This window comes from Schistocerca nitens, chromosome 8 (genome assembly GCF_023898315.1).
Source record: "Schistocerca nitens isolate TAMUIC-IGC-003100 chromosome 8, iqSchNite1.1, whole genome shotgun sequence".
In the NCBI taxonomy this organism is placed as follows: Eukaryota; Metazoa; Arthropoda; class Insecta; order Orthoptera; family Acrididae; genus Schistocerca; species Schistocerca nitens.
In genome coordinates, this window is record NC_064621.1 from 135213682 (window position 1) to 135234348 (window position 20667).

The following is a 20667-nucleotide window of genomic DNA, read 5'->3' on the forward strand; positions in this document are numbered from 1 at the left end:
GGTCATGTCGTGAGAAAGAAATGGATTATACAAGATGTTTGGTGCGATAATTACGTAGACTTGGAAATATGGATGAGCCGCGTTGCAGTTCGCGTTGTTGCCGTTGTTAGGTTGGCATCGTGCAATAGGGATAGTGGCCTCTCGTTGTCTTCTTCTGTTTACTGGCGCCACTACATTTCCTAGTGTTGTCTGTCCATGAGTGGCAGCAGCTGCGGTTATCGATATCTAGTACGGTGGTACTATTTTTGGAGGGACGTCAAGTGTTTTCCAGGTCGAGGTGTGACGGAGAGTTCGGTTGGGATGGAGCAGTGAGGAGATGTGGCAGTGTGAGGACATGCCGGCACCACTAGTGGCACGCAGGCACTGTAGTTCCGAGGGCCACAACTTCGTTGTCCACCCCACCCAGGACGTTTCTGTTGAGTGAACATTAACCCAGTAGTGAAACCTCCACTACTTTGAGATCACGCCGTTTTTTCGCGCGTTGCTGCTCGCACGGTCACTGAGACGAAGAGCAATCAGTGGAGTGTTTGGAGTTGCAGAAATTAATTAGCCGTCCTCCGCTTCTTATTATAATTGAATTCCTTGTGTTATTATTGGTGAAGTTCAACCAGCAGTATTTTTCTGCCTATTGGCCGCTAACGTCCCAGTTACCTGCCCTATAGGTTAGCATATTTTTGCGGTAGTGTACCTTTCCTGCCTTGCCGCTGCTGTCTAGTAAGGCATGCAGTTCGACAGCCTCCTTGATTGTGGTTCGGATACTTTCTTCTTTTACTACGTTGGTCGTGGATGTTCTAAACACCGGATTCTGAAAGCGCGGTGCTGTCCGCCGGTTCCACCTTGCCTGGGTTATTCCATCGTTGTATTGGTTATCAGACGTTAGGTAGATTTTGCAAGAGCGTTGGTCTGCACATATACTGTCTCTGGTTTGAGTTGCCATCAGGTTAAGTGAATAAAACTCTTGGCTGCCTGTCTCATCGTTTACGAAGTTGAGCGACTTTCCCAGGTCGATCCTTGGAGCACTGTCTGAGGCCCACTTCTCTCTTGTTTTGTTCAGGTTCTGATGATTGTTTACTTAAGAAAAAAATGATTTTGAATTATTACTATTTGGGCCTTCGGCTGACAAACAGTTTGAATTTCTTGTTAATAATGCCTGACTGTAACTTGTCTTAAGAAATTTTAATTAGACAAAATATCTTAACACTGAAATGTTGACGATTTTTCTTTAAATATCGCTCGAAAATGTTTAATTGCTTCTCAAAAATTTGATATCCAGAGCTTTTCCGTCAAAGTGTTTTATGAGTCATTACTATTGGGCCCTTCAGCCGACAAACAATTTGAATTTCTTGGCAATAAGGCCTTCAGCCGTGAATGCAAATGGTCTTTAGAATTTTTAATTGATATTGTGTCTTAATAGTGGAATTTTTATGATAGTCTTTTTTAAAATATTTTAGTATCTCTTGGAGAAATTTAACTGGTTCTTAAGAATTTGCTATCCAGGACTTCAGACGTCAAATTGTTTTTTGAGTTATTACTGTTGGGGCCTTCTGCTGACAAATAATTTGAATTTCTGGTCAATAAGGCCGCCAGCCATAACTGCAACTTGCTTAAGAATTTTTTTAATTAGACATTGTGTCTTAACAGTAAAATTTCATAATTGTTCCTTATTGTCAACTTTACGTGCAATTGTTTCCAAATAAAGTGTATGTGATTAAAAAAAAAAAAACTAAGCAACCACCGGTAACTAATTACGGCCCCGTGAAATATTAAAACATCCATAAGGTAGATAGGAGCAGTCAGGTGGCTAGTGTACTTTATATCTGTTGTGTAGCCGTAGTAAAACTGTATCACGCCGTGAACACGGAGACCATAACGCACCAGTTGTTCAAATGTGTCATCAATGTGAAGAAAACAGCACATTTCGGGAAGACATGGTCCCCTCACGTCAATTTCAATAAACAAGGAAAACTTGACATTATTTGACGTTATTTCACTGCCATCATACACATGTTAGATACCTGTCTGTCTTGTCCATGTGCATAGGTTCCATAAAAATATTATGCCATTATGGTACAGGTGAGTCGTGGATTGAGAGTGAACCATAGTGATTCAGTTAGTTATGAAAGGTTATGTTTGTTTACCAGTGAATATTATAATATCCCGCCAAATCTCAGTACATGAAAAGCCTTGTGATATACACTCCTGAACTCAATTGAAGGGGTCACTTATTTGAAACCTTGAAACTGTCTCCCATGGTGACCCAGATGTTTGAAATTTAGAGTAGAGGTGCCTGCAACCTTCTTCTGTAATCGTGCAAAAGGTATCGATACATGCGAATAAAAGATCAGAGTTCAAGACGGGGTGCCCATTGTGTGAAAGGTCCACAGTGACTTTAGGGAGAATTTTGGCGAAATTTGACGCCAACGTGAGACTGACTAAGTATTGCCATTATATGGAGTAATGATGATTATAGGATTTGGAGTCGCTAGCTGTATCGTTAGTTCGATTTTTTTAGACAACATGTAAGTAGACTGTTTAGTTTTTTTATTGGTAACGCCACGTATCGCTCTTTATGAAAATCACTGTCTGTACTGTGTGCAGTCTGTGACTGGTTTCCATTCGTCATTGTAGTGTTGGGCAGTTGGCTGTGAACAGCGCATAGCGTTGCGCAGTTGGAGGTGAGCCGCCAGCAGTGGTGGATGTGGGGAGAGAAATGGCGGAGTTTTGAAATTTGTAAAACTGGATGTCATGAACTGCTATGTAGTATTCCGCCTATCAATAGTTAGTGCCTTCCGTAGTTTGAATCTTTTATTTAGCTGGCAGTAGTGGCGCTCGCTGTATTGCAGTAGTTCGAGTAACGAGGATTTTTGTGAGGTAAGTGATTTGTGAAAGGTATAAGTTAATGTTAGTCAGGGCCATTCTTTTGTAGGGATTTTTGAAAGTCAGATTACGTTGCGCTAAAAAATATTGTGTGTCAGTTTAAGCACAGTCCTGTATAATTTTTCAAAAGGGGACGTTTCATATGTCGACCCTTAGCCGAGGATACCTTACTGGAGTCTTCTGATTTTTTTCTTGTAGTTTGTGTAATTAGCGTAGCCTTTGTTTATTGCTAGCGCGTAATCATAGAGAGAATTTCCTTTGTAATTGTAGTTTTTCATTGTTGTACAGTAAAACAGTTGTAACATGCATGTAGATTTGCAACAAGTATTTCGCAGCTGCGCTTGCAATTAAGTAGACATTATTTCCATTGCTATGTTAATGTGTTATCTTATTTTGCTCTTCAAATTGTGCTTTTCTGTGTTATCGTGTAAAATATTGTACTATTATGGCGTGTGAAAAACGTAATACTAGGCTCCAAAGTAAACTGAGAAATGACAGTGAAGACGAAAGCAGTGTGTTAGCGCCACCGTGTAATGAATTAACTAATGTTCAACATAGTAATTTGGTAATTGTGCATAGGGAAATGGAGCGGGCGGCAAACAATGGCGTAGGCAGTGAAACAATTAGTGAACAGGGAAGCATTATCGATCGATCGCTCGGCAACAGCTCGCCTCATGAATCCGAAATGACAGGACACAATTCTGCAAATACTGTAGATTCAGGTTTTGCGTCCTCACCGTTTTCTCAAATAAGTCAAGACACATTTTCTGCTTGTCAAAATGTGAATGTTGCCGGTGCAACTGCACTGCCGAAAAGCGTAGAGGAACAGATTCCAGACACTAATGTATTGCTATTACAGTTAATGCATCAAATGGAACAAAATCAGAGACAAACACCGCAAAAGCTTCAAAAGTTAGACACCACACTTGAACAAACACGTGAAGATTTAACAGCTGAGTTACATAACATTGAATCGAAACGTAAAAAAGTCTGTAATGAAGTTATTGTTGTTGTTGTGGTCTTCAGTCCTGAGACTGGTTTGATGCAGCTCTCCATGCTACTCTATCCTGTGCAAGCTTCTTCATCTCCCAGTACCTACTGCAACCTACATCCTTCTGAATCTGCTTAGTGTATTCATCTCTTGGTCTCCCCCTACGATTTTTACCCTCCACGCTGCCCTCCAATACTAAATTGGTGATCCCTTAATGCCTCAGAACGTGTCCTACCAACCGATCCCTTCTTCTGGTCAAGTTGTGCCACAAACTCCACTTCTCCCCAATCCTATTCAGTACCTCCTCTTTAGTTATGTGATCTACCCATCTAATCTTCAGCATTCTTCTGTAGCACCACATTTCGAAAGCTTCTATTCTCTTCTTGTCCAAACTATTTATCGTCCATGTTTCACTTCCATACATGGCTACACTCTATACAAATACTTTCAGAAATGACTTCCTGACACTTAAATCTATACTCGATGTTAACAAATTTCTCTTCTTCAGAAACGCTTTCCTTGCCATTGCCAGTCTACATTTTATATCCTCTCTACTTCGACCATCATCAGTTATTTTGCTCCCCAAATAACAAAACTCCTTTACTACTTTAAGTGTCTCATTTCCTAATCTAATACCCTCAACATCACCCGACTTAATTCGAATACATTCCATTATCCTCGTTTTGCTTTTGTTGATGGTCATCTTATATCCTCCCTTCAAGACACCATCCATTCCGTTCAAATGCTCTTCCAAGTCCTTTGCTGTCTCTGACAGAATTACAATGTCATCGGCGAACCTCAAAGTTTTTATTTCTTCTCCATGGATTTTAATACCTACTCCAAATTTTTCTTTTGTTTCCTTTACTGCTTGCTCAATATATAGATTGAATAACATCGGGGAGAGGCTACAACCCTGTCTTACTCCCTTCCCAACCACTGCTTCCCTTTCATGTCCCTCGACTCTTATAACTGCCATATGGTTTCTGCACAAATTGTAAATAGCCTTTCGCTCCCTGTATTTTACCCCTGCCACCTTTAGAATTTGAAAGAGAGTATTCCAGTCAACATTGTCAAAAGCTTTCTCTAAGTCTACAAATGCTAGAAACGTAGGTTTGCCTTTCCTTAATCTTTCTTCTGAGATAAGTCGTAAGGTCAGTATTGCCTCACGTGTTCCAGTATTTCTAAAAATGGTTCAAATGGCTCTGAGCACTATGGGACTCAACTGCTGTGGTCATAAGTCCTCTAGAACTTAGAACTACTTAAACCTAACTAACCTAAGGACAGCACACAACACCCAGCTATCACGAGGCAGAGAAAATCCTTGACCCCGCCGGGAATCGAACCCGGGAACCCGGGCGTGGGAAGCGAGAACGCTACCGCACGACCACGAGATGCGGGCACCCAGTATTTCTACGGAATCCAAACTGATCTTCCCCGAGGTCGGCTTCTACTAGTTTTTCCATTCGTCTGTAAAGAATTCGTGTTAGTATTTTGCAGCTGTGGCTTATTAAACTGATCGTTCGGTAATTCTCACATCTGTCAACACCTGCTTTCTTTGGGATTGGAATTATTATATTCTTCTTGAAGTCTGAGGGTATTTCGCCTGTTTCATACATCTTGCTCACCAGATGGTAGAGTTTTGTCAGGACTGGCTCTCCCAAGGCCGCCAGTAGTTCCAATGGAATGTTGTCTACTCCGGGGGCCTTGTTTCGACTCAGGTCTTTCAGTGCTCTGTCAAACTCTTCACGCAGTATCGTATCTCCCATTTCATCTTCATCTACATCCTCTTCCATTTCCATAATATTGTCCTCAAGTACATCGCCCTTGTATAGACCCTCTATATACTCCTTCCACCTTTCTGCTTTCCCTTCTTTGCTTAGAACTGGGTTTCCATCTGAACTCTTGATGTTCATACAAGTGGTTCTCTTATGTCCAAAGGTCTCTTTAATTTTCCTGTAGGCAGTATCTATCTTACCCCTAGTGAGATAAGCCTCTACATCCTTATATTTGTCCTCTAGCCATCCCTGCTTAGCCATTTTGCACTTCCTGTCGATCTCATTTTTGAGACGTTTGTATTCCTTTTTGCCTGCTTCATTTACTGCATTTTTATATTTTCTCCTTTCATCAATTAAATTCAATATTTCTTCTGTTACCCAAGGATTTCTACTAGCCTTCGTCTTTTTACCTACTTGATCCTCTGCTGTCTTCAATACTTCATCCCTCAAAGCTACCCATTCTTCTTCTACTGTATTTCTTTCCCCCATTCCTGTCAATTGTTCCCTTATGCTCTCCCTGAAACTCTGTACAACCTCTGGTTCTTTCAGTTTATCCAGGTCCCACCTCCTTAAATTCCCACCTTTTTGCAGTTTCTTCAGTTTTAATCTACAGGTCATAACCAATAGATTGTGGTCAGAGTCCACATCTGCCCCTGGAAATGTCTACAATTTAAAACTTGGTTCCTAAATCTCTGTCTTACCATTATGTAATCTATCTGATACCTTTTAGTATCTCCAGGGTTCTTCCATGTATACAACCTTCTATCATGACTCTTAAACCAAGTGTTAGCTATGATTAAGTTGTGCTCTGTGCAAAATTCTACCAGGCGGCTTCCTCTTTCATTTCTTAGCCCCAATCCATATTCACCTACTACGTTTCCTTCTCTCCCTTTTCCTACACTCGAATTCCAGTCACCCATGACTATGAAATTTTCGTCTCCCTTCACTATCTGAATAATTTCTTTTATTTCCTCATACATTTCTTCAATTTCTTCGTCATCTGCAGAGCTAGTTGGCATATAAACTTGTACTACTGTAGTAGGTGTGGGCTTCGTATCTATCTTGGCCACAATAATGCGTTCACTATGCTGTTTGTAGTAGCTTACACGCATTCCTATTTTCCTATTCATTATTAAACCTACTCCTGCATTACCCCTATTTGACTTTGTGTTTATAACCCTGTAGTCACCGGACCAGAAGTCTTGTTCCTCCTGCCACCGAACTTCACTAATTCCCACTATATCTAACTTTAACCTATCCATTTCCCTTTTCAAATTTTCTAACCTACCTGCCCGATTAAGGGACCTGACATTCCACGCTCCGATCCGTAGAACGCCAGTTTTCTTTCTCCTGATAACGACATCCTCTTGAGTAATCCCCGCCCGGAGATCCGAATGGGGGACTGTTTTACCTCCGGAATATTTTACCCAAGAGGACGCCATCATCATTTAATCATACAGTAAAGCTGCATGCCCTCGGGAAAAATTACGGCCGTAGTTTTCCCTTGCTTTCAGCCGTTCGCAGTACCAGCAGAGCAAGGCCGTTTTGGTTATTGTTACAAGGCCAGATCAGTCAATCATCCAGACTGTTGCCCTTGCAATTACTGAAAAGGCTGCTGCCCCTCCTCAGGAACCACACGTTTGTCTGGCCTCTCAACAGATACCCCTCTGTTGTGGTTGTACCTACGGTACGGCTATCTGTATCGCTGAGGCCCGCAAGCCTCCCCACCAACGGCAAGGTCCATGGTTCATGGGGGGCCTTATCCCAAGCATTTAAACCGCGTGAGTGAGGACAGATACCCTCATGAACATGCGGCAAAGGAGGTTGTCCTGAACACACTGTCTCTTTCTGCGGGAAATACGTGAACAACAGACATACACGGGACTTAGTCTACACAGAAACAGAGATACACAGCAATAAGAGACTAAGAGCACTGGCACGATTAAATGCGTTAATAGACAGTATTTCAAAAATAAAACATGAAGAGTACCTGCTGATATGACTTAACAGACATACATGTATGCAACTTAACAACAATCTCTAGCGGGTGAACAGCGACACCCACAGTGACAGTTCAAAAAATATGTGTGTGAAATCTTATGGGACTTAACTGCTAAGGTCATCAGTCCCTAAGCTTACACACTACTTAACCTAAATTATCCTAAGGACAAACACCCATGCCCGAGTGAGGATTCGAACCTCCGCCGGGACCAGCCACACAGTCCAGGTCTGCAGCGCCCCAGACCGCTCGGCTAATCCCGCGCGGCCACAGTGACAGTGAAGGGAATGAAACGGAAGATGAGTTGAAACAGTAAGTAAGACACCTAGAATTATGAATCAGACGTAACATGCCAAAATGCACTGACAATTTTTACATATAAGTCAAATGATATTCAAGGATAGAGAATACTAGAGTAAATGTAGTTTAAGGTGCTCGCAATGTAGCCAAGAAAGCGCCCACTTCATCAATGCTATTTCTCTACTGACTATGAACTATTTTGTTGTGACTGGCAGTCAACAGCTCGAAGAAACCATTCCGAGGTATTCACTGCCAGTCACAATCGGTGATGGCACTAACAAATCTCTCTTCTATCCTGTCATCTTTTTACATTCTTCTTAAAAAAAGGTATATTTCAACCTCGAATTATTTCTTGTTTTAAAGAAGTATACATTCTGTGTCAGATGTTGCAAATAAAAACAAAACAAAAAAAACTACATAAAAGATTGTCAATGAAAACTGTAATACGTACGACCTGTTTCAAAACATCAGGTAAGAAGTCTTCAAATTTGCAACAAATAAACGAAGCATTGTGTAACTGAAGAGGATCCATAGCGGTGTTTCATTATTAAGGTGTCTGTTGTACATTATTTTCTTTGCATTTTAAAGCTGATACTGTTAAAGTGAAATACATTTGGAAGATATGCTCTATTCTTAATCTGATTAGCGTAATTAAATAGTAAATCTAAAATCGTTAACCTCATTTAATAATAATTCTTCAGCTGCTTAATTTTATTCATTTTGATGTTGGGGTGTATATATACAAAATACATACACTCCTGGAAATTGAAATAAGAACACCGTGAATTCATTGTCCCAGGAAGGGGAAACTTTATTGACACATTCCTGGGGTCAGATACATCACATGATCACACTGACAGAACCACAGGCACATAGACACAGGCAACAGAGCATGCACAATGTCGGCACTAGTACAGTGTATATCCACCTTTCGCAGCAATGCAGGCTGCTATTCTCCCATGGAGACGATCGTAGAGATGCTGGATGTAGTCCTGTGGAACGGCTTGCCATGCCATTTCCACCTGGCGCCTCAGTTGGACCAGCGTTCGTGCTGGACGTGCAGACCGCGTGAGACGACGCTTCATCCAGTCCCAAACATGCTCAATGGGGGACAGATCCGGAGATCTTGCTGGCCAGGGTAGTTGACTTACACCTTCTAGAGCACGTTGGGTGGCACGGGATACATGCGGACGTGCATTGTCCTGTTGGAACAGCAAGTTCCCTTGCCGGTCTAGGAATGGTAGAACGATGGGTTCGATGACGGTTTGGATGTACCGTGCACTATTCAGTGTCCCCTCGACGATCACCGGTGGTGTACGGCCAGTGTAGGAGATCGCTCCCCACACCATGATGCCGGGTGTTGGCCCTGTGTGCCTCGGTCGTATGCAGTCCTGATTGTGGCGCTCACCTGCACGGCGCCAAACACGCATACGACCATCATTGGCACCAAGGCAGAAGCGACTCTCATCGCTGAAGACGACACGTCTCCATTCGTCCCTCCATTCACGCCTGTCGCGACACCACTGGAGGCGGTCTGCACGATGTTGGGGCGTGAGCGGAAGACGGCCTAACGGTGTGCGGGACCGTAGCCCAGCTTCATGGAGACGGTTGCGAATGGTCCTCGCCGATACCCCAGGAGCAACAGTGTCCCTAATTTGCTGGGAAGTGGCGGTGCGGTCCCCTACGGCACTGCGTAGGATCCTACGGTCTTGGCGTGCATCCGTGCGTCGCTGCGGTCCGGTCCCAGGTCGACGGGCACGTGCACCTTCCGCCGACCACTGGCGACAACATCGATGTACTGTGGAGACCTCACGCCCCACGTGTTGAGCAATTCGGCGGTACGTCCACCCGGCCTCCCGCATGCCCACTATACGCCCTCGCTCAAAGTCCGTCAACTGCACATACGGTTCACGTCCACGCTGTCGCGGCATGCTACCAGTGTTAAAGACTGCGATGGAGCTCCGTATGCCACGGCAAACTGGCTGACACTGACGGCGGCGGTGCACAAATGCTGCGCAGCTAGCGCCTTTCGACGGCCAACACCGCGGTTCCTGGTGTGTCCGCTGTGCCGTGCGTGTGATCATTGCTTGTACAGCCCTCTCGCAGTGTCCGGAGCAAGTATGGTGGGTCTGACACACCGGTGTCAATGTGTTCTTTTTTCCATTTCCAGGAGTGTATATGCAAAATACCAATACGAAAATACTGTCAAAATAATACTGAACGTACATGCGCTAGTGGTTGGCGTGTTACGTATTCATATTCATCTGCAGCTGAATAGACAAGAGGTTCTAATAGACAAAACTGGCTGCTTGCGGAAGTACTTACATTCAAAATCCTGAGTGATCGATACATGCAAGGCAGTTAAAAATGTGCAAATTAGACTGAACAATAAATGAGAATTATTTTAAACTTATTATTCTTGAGACAAGTAATCAGTCCTTAGCCCGTCTCACACAGGTTCACAGCACTCGTTCCGTCTAGCCACAATGAAAAGTTTCAACTCGAAGTAAAAACACAAATTTGTGAGCATTTTCAACCTATTTTTTCGCGGCATGAAAATGCATTACAGAATAACGAAGCAGCCATAAAAGAACTGCAAACCATTGTTCATGAAAATCACGACACCTTGCAAGCTAAAATTCACTCAGTTGCATCTACCGATTCGGTTACACAACTTGCAAAAACTCAGGAAAACTTAAAGGACGCAGTAGATACTCTGAAACTTGGTTCAGAAAAACACACTGAGGAAATAAGTACACTATCGGAGGAAGTAGCCGAACTTTCGGATCAGTTCACTAACTTATCTACAAAGGTAGATGATGATCTGAATGACACAAGACCTGTAGTCATCACTGACACAGAAGAGTATCAACAAATTAAGAAATTCAAACAAAATCAGAATAAAATTAATACGCAACACAAAAGAGAAATCCGGGAAGTACAAGATCAGTTGGCACAAGTAATACAAAAATTAAATATTTCAGAGGACACTCGCGGTCCAACACGGAAAGATGGACTTAGAAATACGGAACAACCACAAAATAATAACTCAGGACACTTCGGACATTATGAAAGAAATTGGCAAGGCACACCGAATTTTGAGATGGAACCGCCGAACCGCCGAACCGCCGAAACGACGTAACAATGACTGATATGCGACTCGCCGACATGATGATTTTGACTATAAGCTGTTCATTACTACACATAAATTCAAAACATTTAAGAATTCTGGCAACGACATTCATCCACAAGCATGGCTCCATCAAGTCTCTCATTGTTTTCCTCCCAACTGGTCATTAGAACACAGATTAGAATTTATGTGTGGCTACTTAGAGAATGAACCAGCTGTAAGAATGCGATCGGTCATTCACGATTGTCACAGTGAAGGAGAATTTTATCATGCCTTCCTCTCAGCATATTGGTCTCAAGCTACACAAGACCGAGTAAAACATAGCATCATAATGATGAAACATTTCGAACAATCTGAATTTTCCAGTCTTGTGAAATATTTTGAAGACATGTTGCACATGACTCAGTACGTGGCAAACCCATACAGCACCTCAGAACTCATTCGCATTTGCTTAATCAAATTACCTGAACATTTACGACATATTATTTTGGCAGGACGTTGCAAAGACGACATTGAAGCTTTTCAGGGGCTCTTACAAGAATTAGAAATTGACACTGACAATTGCGGAACGCGAAAACAGGAACACAACAATTACAGGTCACATCCGTCGCAATTCCGCGATGAAAGAAATAATAACTGGACACGACAAGGCTATTCTCACAACACAAATCGTGACCAAAACAGACACCACCCGTATGACAACCGGTGGCAGAGTAGTAATAATTACAGAGAAAGATCACCTCTCCGCGGTAATGACTATCACAGAGACAATCAGAGAAACAGATAATATGGGAACCAAAATAAATATTATCAAGGGAGACAGAATAACTTTAGACGCAACAGTCCAGCGCGCAGTTACGATTCAGGGAGAAATTCTCCACCACGTGACCGACAAGAAAGAAACTATGGAATCTACCGACATGACGACAGGCGATATGATCGTAACGACAGACCTGAATTGCATCAGAACTGGCGGGATTTAAACAGGGCAGGGCCCTCTTGACAAGGTGAATTTGTAGAAGTTAGGTCTCCAAACCCCAATAACGACGCGCGCCAACAAAGAGACAATAGGCAATGACCCATACCGCTGGCAGCCACAAAACGTACGTATGAAACTAACGACGCAGCTGCCGTAGCTAGTAATTACATAAAAATGGAAGACATTAGGGACATCTTACTCCAAGAACACGACGTAACACATAACAACATTGCATATCATGTGATTCACATTACAGTAAATGACGTAAAATTTACGGCAGTACTTGACTCTGGCAGTCCCATTTCAGTAATTAGTGAAACAGCCTTTAGCAAATGCAAGAAATCGAACGATTGCCCCACACTTCCGTTACGTAAGATTAAATTACAAGGTGCAATCTTTGGAAAAAGTGTAGATGTACGCCAACAAACCAACTTAGAATTCTTTTGTCAAAGCCATAGCTTCTCTATGAAATTTCTTATTGTTCCATTATTGTCGATGGAAATTATACTGGAAGTAGACTTTTTGAATGAATACAAAGCAATCTTAAACTTTCACGATGCTGAAATAAGTTTAGAAAAAGAAGGTAAGATTGGCTCTCAAACCATGACGAAGAAATTAATCGGCTTTACCTCCTGTTAGACAACAGTTGGGAATTTTCGACGGAACTTGACACTAACAATCACTCTGCAAGTACTGACAGGGATGATATCGACGGCGCATTTGATACTAATGAGTTAATTCAGAATAAAATACAAACAATTGAGAATTGTAATGACACTGATAGGCAGGACCTTTTAGAGCTTTTTACAAGCACATTCCACAGTTTTTACTCACAAAACAGGAACAATCAAGGGATTTCAATACCAATTTCGTGTTCGTGAGCATACTAAATTTTGTGTTAGACCATACGTAATTCCGGCGCATTATAGGGACCGTGTTAGAACAGAAGTACAATCTATGCTTGACGAGGGGATTATTGAGCTTGCAGTAAGCTCATACAACAATCCATTACATGTTGTTGAGAAGAAAAATGGATCGATCAGGCTTGTCTTAGATTCGAGACAAATCAATACTGTCATCATTCCTGAAACAGACAGGCCGCAAACGTTGGAAGAACTTCTTCAAAATTTTAATGGTGTAAAAGTGTTGTCTTCCATTGATCTCAGATCCAGCTTTTATCAGATCGAACTTCATCCAGAATGTAGAAAATACACAGCTTTCCTTTGTTTCGGCGTTTGTTATCAGTTTCGGAAACTTCCTTTTGGTTTGAACATTTCTTCGGCAGCATTCATTCGCGGGCTAAATTCCATATTACCTGAGTTCTTAAAACGTCACATCACCTTATATGTGGACGATATTCTAATAGCAGAAGATTCATGGGAACAACATAATCACATCCTCAACAGTTTGTTACGTATTTTTGCAGAATCTGGAATTACAGTTAACTTGGAAAAGTCTGAATTCGGTAGGTCAAAGGTGAGGTTTTTGGGACATATTATTTCTTCTGAAGGCATTCAGCCAGATCCTGAAAAGTTAGAAGCAATCAGAGCCATTCCAGTCCCATCCACAAAAAGACAAGACCGCAGTTTTCTAGGTCTCGTAAATTTTTACCGTCGTTTTCTGAATATGCAAATTCTAGTTACACCAAAACTTTGTTCTCTCACTGGAAAAATACTATTTGGAACTGAGACGAACAAGCACAGTTGGAATTCAATTCTTTGAAAGAATCGCTACTTAACGCGCCAATACTAGCTCATCCAGATCTGTCACAAGATTTCTGCCTTAGCACGGATTCTTCTAAAGTCGGTCTTGGTGCCCATTTATTTCAAGAAGCCACAGAAAATGTAACTACTGTTCAGAAAACCATTGCTTTTGCTAGCCGAGTGCTAACAAAATCTGAAAAAAATTATTCCTTTACTGAATTAGAAGCTTTAGCTATCGTTTGGGCATTTAACAAATTCCGTTTCTTTCTTTCTGGTAAGCACGTAAAAGTATACAGTGATCATCGTGCATTACAATTTCTTATGTCTTCAAAATTAAATCATGACAGGTTAAAACGTTGGGCATTGTTTCTGCAAGAATTCCACTTCACAATAGTCTACATTCCCGGCAAGGAGAACATTGTTGCGGACGCACTGTCACGCGCACCGGCTGGGCTTGAGAAAAGTAGCACAGAAGGCAACCTCGAGAAAAATTTCAGTATTCTTTACATTCAGAAAGTCGCCTTTGAAAACTTCATCACCACATCTTTAAAGGACATTGCTCATGAACAAGATAAAGATCCGATTTGGAAAGACATCAAAAGTAAATGGCATGAAAAGCCGCACACTCAGATTCGGCATTATTATCTGGTTAGAAACAACATACTCTTCAAACGCTGCACTGTTGATGACAAGCTATGGGTACTTTGCATTCCTGACGATTTTGTTAATAAGCTCAATTGGTACATTCATTTCAGCTATGCACATTTTGGTCCACGAAAATGTTATCACATTCTTCGGACGACTTGTTATTTTAACAATATGGAAAAGAGAATTCGAAGAGTCTTGTCTATTTGTAAACTTTGGCAAAAGGCGAAACCATCTACTATCTCATAACGTGCTCCGTTGTTTCCTATTATTCCTTCTAAATTAAAAGAATTTGCTGCTGTTGATCTCTTGGGACCGCTTGTCAGAACATCTAATGGATTTTCGTACGTTCTAGTCGCTGTTGAACTTACTTCAAAATTTGTTTCTTTCACTCCGTTACGTAAAGCCACTGGACGGTCTGTATCCAACGCCTGTATTAAAAATTTCTTACGTGAAGTTGGCCACGTTGCTAAAGTCGTTTCAGATAACGGACCGCAATTCAGATCCGCTGTTTGATCACGCATGCTTCGGAATCATAATATCAAACCTATTTTTATTTCATTTACTCACCACATTGTAACCCGTCTGAAAGGATTATGAAAGAAATCAATAAGCTTTGCAGACTTTATTGTCACAGAAAGCATCAGCATTGCGATAGATATTTACACTTATTTCAAAACGTGCTGAATGAAATGCCTCATGATTCCACTGCTTTACCACCTACTCTTGTACTGAAGAGTGAAGAACCACTGAACAGAATCAGAGAGCTTGTACCTTTCCCGAATACACGTAAACTTCGACACAAGGACATAATTGATTTGGCTATTAAAAATATAAAATCTGCAGCGGACAAAAGGAGAAAACTTCACAGTAAAGCGAATGCAAAGAAATTGTATATTGGTCAGAAAGTTCTCATTAAAGCTCATTCATTATCACATAAGAAGAAACACTTGAGTCACAAATTATTTTTAGTTTACAATGGACCTTACAGAATCCGACGTATACTACATGATAATTGCGTTGAAGTTGAAACTCTGCGTACTAAGAAGAGTAAAGGATTGCACCACATTTCACATGTAAAACCGTTTATTGAAAGATAATCTGCTTTTTAACTCTGTCTTTGCCATATAACTTTTCACTTTACATTACTAGTATGCTTGTCAGACTTAGAATCTGTTAACATGCAACAATGTTTGAAGTTAAATATCCAGTCAAGAACCAAGAGAACTTATTGAAACAGAAATTACGAATGCATTGTTATAGTGAACAGACGTCACAGTGCTATTGTGTGTGTACATTCTTGCTTGTTAGTTGCACGATTACGTAACGACTATCAGGCTTACATACTTAGAACATATATTGGTACTACTAATGAGATTTTCATGCAACATTTTGGTTTACTTGAAAATACATTCTGGATTTAAAGTACTTTCTGTGAGATACCAGACGACACAGTGGTTAGTTTATGTGACAACTACACGGTTTTATCACGACGCTACTAATGAGTGACAATTTACAATGTTGCTTTTGCGGTGTTTCTGTTTTATATCTGCACAGTTTTTCTGCATTATTCTGGAAAGTAAAACATGTTTTAGTAGTAACTTTTGTGGTATAGCAACAATGAGACAGCCTTTTTTGTGGCACAACAATACGTTACTGTACAGTACTTTCTTCATCACGCCAGTAAGCATAATAACTACGATATCTATACGCAAAGCATTTCACTTTTGTTTATCATGAGGTAAGTACATTGACTTCTGCAGAACGTAGCTTTCTGAGGACGATAACTGCGACACTTCCACAGAGATTATGTTGCAACAAGACGCACAGTTTAGCGCTACAGTACACGTATTTGAGTGATTAATTTTATACTTAAAACATTTATTTTTAAAGATATTTGAATTACAAAGAAAGTTTTCCGTGATACATTTCATTCCATTGCTGTAATCTGTAACACCTGAGATTATAATTACATTAATCCTCAGGGGGGTACACGCTTACTTTGTATACCATGTGTGTGGCAAGCACAAGGAGCCCTAGCTAATATGGTATTTGCTTATACAACTTTACACATCGGTACCATATTTCTCAAACACAGAATTACACAGCTATCTGATTATTTAACAGAGAAACAAAAATTTTTTTCATGTCAGTGACACATGTTTACGCAATTACGCAGTTGGATAATTTCACACTTATGAAATTGTATTTTGTCTGTACTTTGTGAACTGTTCATATTTTTTCGGAACGACTGTGATACTATGAGAGCTTTGAATGATGTATTTGGTATGGGACCATGATTTTTAAAGTACGTTTGAGGTAGATGACACTATTGAAATGAGCAGAGAATTTTTTTTAGGTTTTGACATTATTGCAGAAAGCTACGACGTTTTTGAGATTTGACTGAGGTGTTATGATGTTATTTTTACGACAACGATGTGTATTATGCTGTTGAGGTATGTTTATGATCAATAAGCTGATGCTGTATGAGGAATTTGATTATGCTACGTATCGGTTATGATGAAATATTGTAGAAGTGTCGATGATATGTGTATGTATAATAAGGTAGGGAATAATGAGTAGTGTTTAAGGACTTTGATTTGTGGAAAAGGTTGTTGGAAACCGAGAATCGTACTTTAAGAGTTATGAAATGTATGTAAATGCGTGAGTGTATTACAATGCCCACGAAAATTTCTTGGACGCTGTTATATCAATAGGATTTTGTTTCTACACATTTGTAACGCAAATTCTCAACCTGTGAATTTTTTTTATATGAGACTGCCACTGTAGCGGAAACTGCTGTCATAAATATTTCAGTAAGAAAGGTAAGTGACCTTGACGTAATGCGTTTTGGACGCCCACCTGAGAGGTAGTCGTCTGACAAAAGAAAGCCATTAGGTGCAAAAAAATAAAAAAAAGAGGCCATTATTCTCGCTATTGACATTTCTTTGTCAAAAGCATCGCAAATACGACACGCTCAAACTTGAAAACATATGATAACACTGTGGCACTCTTAATTTATTATATTTACTGAAATGTCTAATGAAATGACGAGAAATATTTTATGTCTATACACCTGAAGATGACTACTGTCTTTCTAGTTGAGAGATTTTCTGTACTACCTTATGAAATGCCATATGGCTAATGAATGATGTTTCATGCCTTCCTTTGTACATATTTGCTCATTTTCTTTAATATCTAGTTTCTAGCTGCACTGCTGCATTGGTTATTATAAAATTTAATAGATGTACTAATATCACTATTTTCTGTCTACAGACCCAGTAAAGAATACGTTTCTCATATACTTTGTTAGAAAAGACAGCACAAATAGACATTTCCCTTCACAGGAATTGCATAAATAATTTTTTTAATGACTTGGTAACTTTCTTGCAGAGTAAGTTTTTGTGATGCATCACTTTAGTGTTAAGATGTGACATAGGTATTAGACCTGGCCATTTTTAGTGTAATATTTTTTCTGCTTGAGCTATGTCATGTTTAGATATAAGTTACTGCATTTACTGCTGCTGTTTGCCAGGCATAGTGCTACTAAATTTCACTTTACATTACTCTGTTAAGACAGTTTTACTACGAATTTATTTTTCTTGTTTGCTGCGCATTGCCTTATATTAGTTGTAATATTGCATTTGCTTTGCTAATTTATGCTGCTTGCTTTGCCATTTGTATTTTATATCATTGCTGTTTGTGTTAATTGTTTTGTGCTGCTGCATTGCGTCGTACCTTAGTTTGGCATCTGAGATCAGTAGATTTAAGTTAGCTTAAGAGGGGGTTGCGATGAGTTGCGATGAATTGGAAGAAATGCATTGAGAAGTTATACGAAAAAAGTACAGAAAGCAGGTATAGATAGGACTTTTTGGGAATAATGATGAACGAAGGGAGATCTCCAAAAAAAAAAAAAATGTTTTGTTTGCAAAATACTGCAGTACCAAATGTTACACTGAAAACAAACCCTGTCCTTTCCCCCTGTGTTATTCTGGTATGTGTTTGTGTACTCTTGTATATTTGCGTTTTTCCTGTCTTTATGAGTGCAGCTAATAAGATTTATGTTGTAGAATTTTTCAAATACTATGTTATTTTCTTCGTAAAGATGTTTAGACATTATTTATTCTCTTTTGTTTTAATGCTCATGTGTGAAGTTGATCTTTCAAAAGTTATTCTGATATTTTACGTATTTACTTATGTCATAATTCCTGTAACACTGATGTATATGTTTATTTCTATTCTTTTGTAAAGTCGGTGTTACTACAAATGTTATCTGTATTGTTATGTTCTTTAATGATGTATTTTGTACCATTGTTATTGTATTCTTATGTTATAAAATTGTAATTGACACCAGTTCATCAAATTAAGTAACTTGTTACATTTCACTGCACACGTTTCTGTTGGTCATAGTATATGGACAATATGTGAGAAGTAGGGACTGATAGTGTTTGCACATGTGTTAAGAATTCAGCAAGGGACTGGCTAACAGCATGGCTGGTTCTAAGGACATTTCAAACAATTTTTTTGTGAGTGGACATGTGGTGGTTTATGGACTTGCTATATTCTCCACAAGACTCTTCGATGGTGATTGTGCACCCGCACAGTCGCAACAGATGGCTGCAGGCCGTCTCTACAAGGACTACAGTGGGTCTGCATCTTTCATGGCCCACCAGTACCATTATTTCTACAAGGACTACAGTGGGTCTGCACGTTTGATGGCCCACCAATACCGTAATCTCTACCAGGACTACAGTGGGTCTACTCTGTGATGACCTACGTACCAGTATTCTTCAAAACTTCGACTGACTCTGCGGTGGGTTTGCTCTGTTGTGGCCCATTACCCGTCTGCATGTCGAGAGTCAGCACTGTCTTTCCGTTGGAAGGACAACACTACTTCTTCAAGACTGTATGGAAATCCACTACTTTCGTGTGCATTTTCTTTTACTGCTCAGACTTTGAGAAACACACTGCTATTTTACTGTGATGAATGATCAGGACTATCTTTATGGACTGTGGGAAAATTTTAGCTTTTGACCAACATTGTATCAATGAGTGTGTGTATTTGATTTATTTGTTATTGTAATGATGAAAATTTTTTTCAAATCTGTATTGGCCACTGCCCAAAATAATTTGTAAAATTTTTTGTGGGTATCATTGGGGCTATGTAAGCAGACTGTTTAGTTTTTTATTGGTAACGCCACGTAGCGCTCTTTATGAAAATCATTGGCTGTACTGTGTGCAGTCTGTGGCTGGTTTCCATTGTTGTAATATTCGCCATTGTAGTGTTGGGCAGTTGTCTGTGAACAGCGCATAGCGTTGTGCAGTTGGAGGTGAGCCGCCAGCAGTGGTGGATGTGGGGAGAGAAATGGCGGAGTTTTGAAATTTGTAAAACTGGATGTCATGAACTGCTATGTATATTATGATTATTCAACACTATTAAGGTAAATACATTGTTTGTTCTCTATTAAAATCTTTCATTTGCTAACTATGCCTATGAGTAGTTAGTGCCTTCCGTAGTTTGAATCTTTTATTGAGCTGGCAGTAGTGGCGCTCGCTGTATTGCAGTAGTTCGAGTAACGAAGATTTTTGTGAGGTAAGTGATTTGTGAAAGGTATAGGTTAATGTTAGTCCGGGCCATTCTTTTGTAGGGATTATTGAAAGTCAGATTGCGTTGCACTAAAAAGAATTGTGTGTCGGGCCCTTTTCCCGTGAATAAGACGTGTACAATTGACAGCTCCGCTAATGCACTGCTCTGCTGTACTTTGTGAATGCGACACTGCCGCAACCTGCATATGTGCACATCGGTATCCCGTTACTTTTGTCGCCTCAGCACACGTATTTACGCAAACAGAATTCATAGAGAATTTATTTGTTCAGACGTTCTTGTTTTTTAATCGTGAACGTTTGTATTTGAGTAGGTCATATTTAGGTTTTATGGAGTGCAGTGCCGTTTTCATTGTGTTCAGGAACTTCTGAACCGTGTTGTGAGAGTTAATTATTCTTATAATTGTGGCGCAATACTGTTCTTAATCGTTTCATGATCGGAGCGCGCTACATAATAGTCGAATCATATAGAAGCAAGAGACATGAGAAACGGAGAAAGTGGGATATTTCTTTTTTTCAAGTAACTATCGAAGTAAGTTGAACTATCAACGTGCAGCTGCAGTTTAATGGAATATACGAGTTCGGCCCTTGTTATGTATATGGAACAAAACATTAAGAACTTTTTAAAAGTTTACGATACGTTCAGGAACTTGAGGTTAGAATT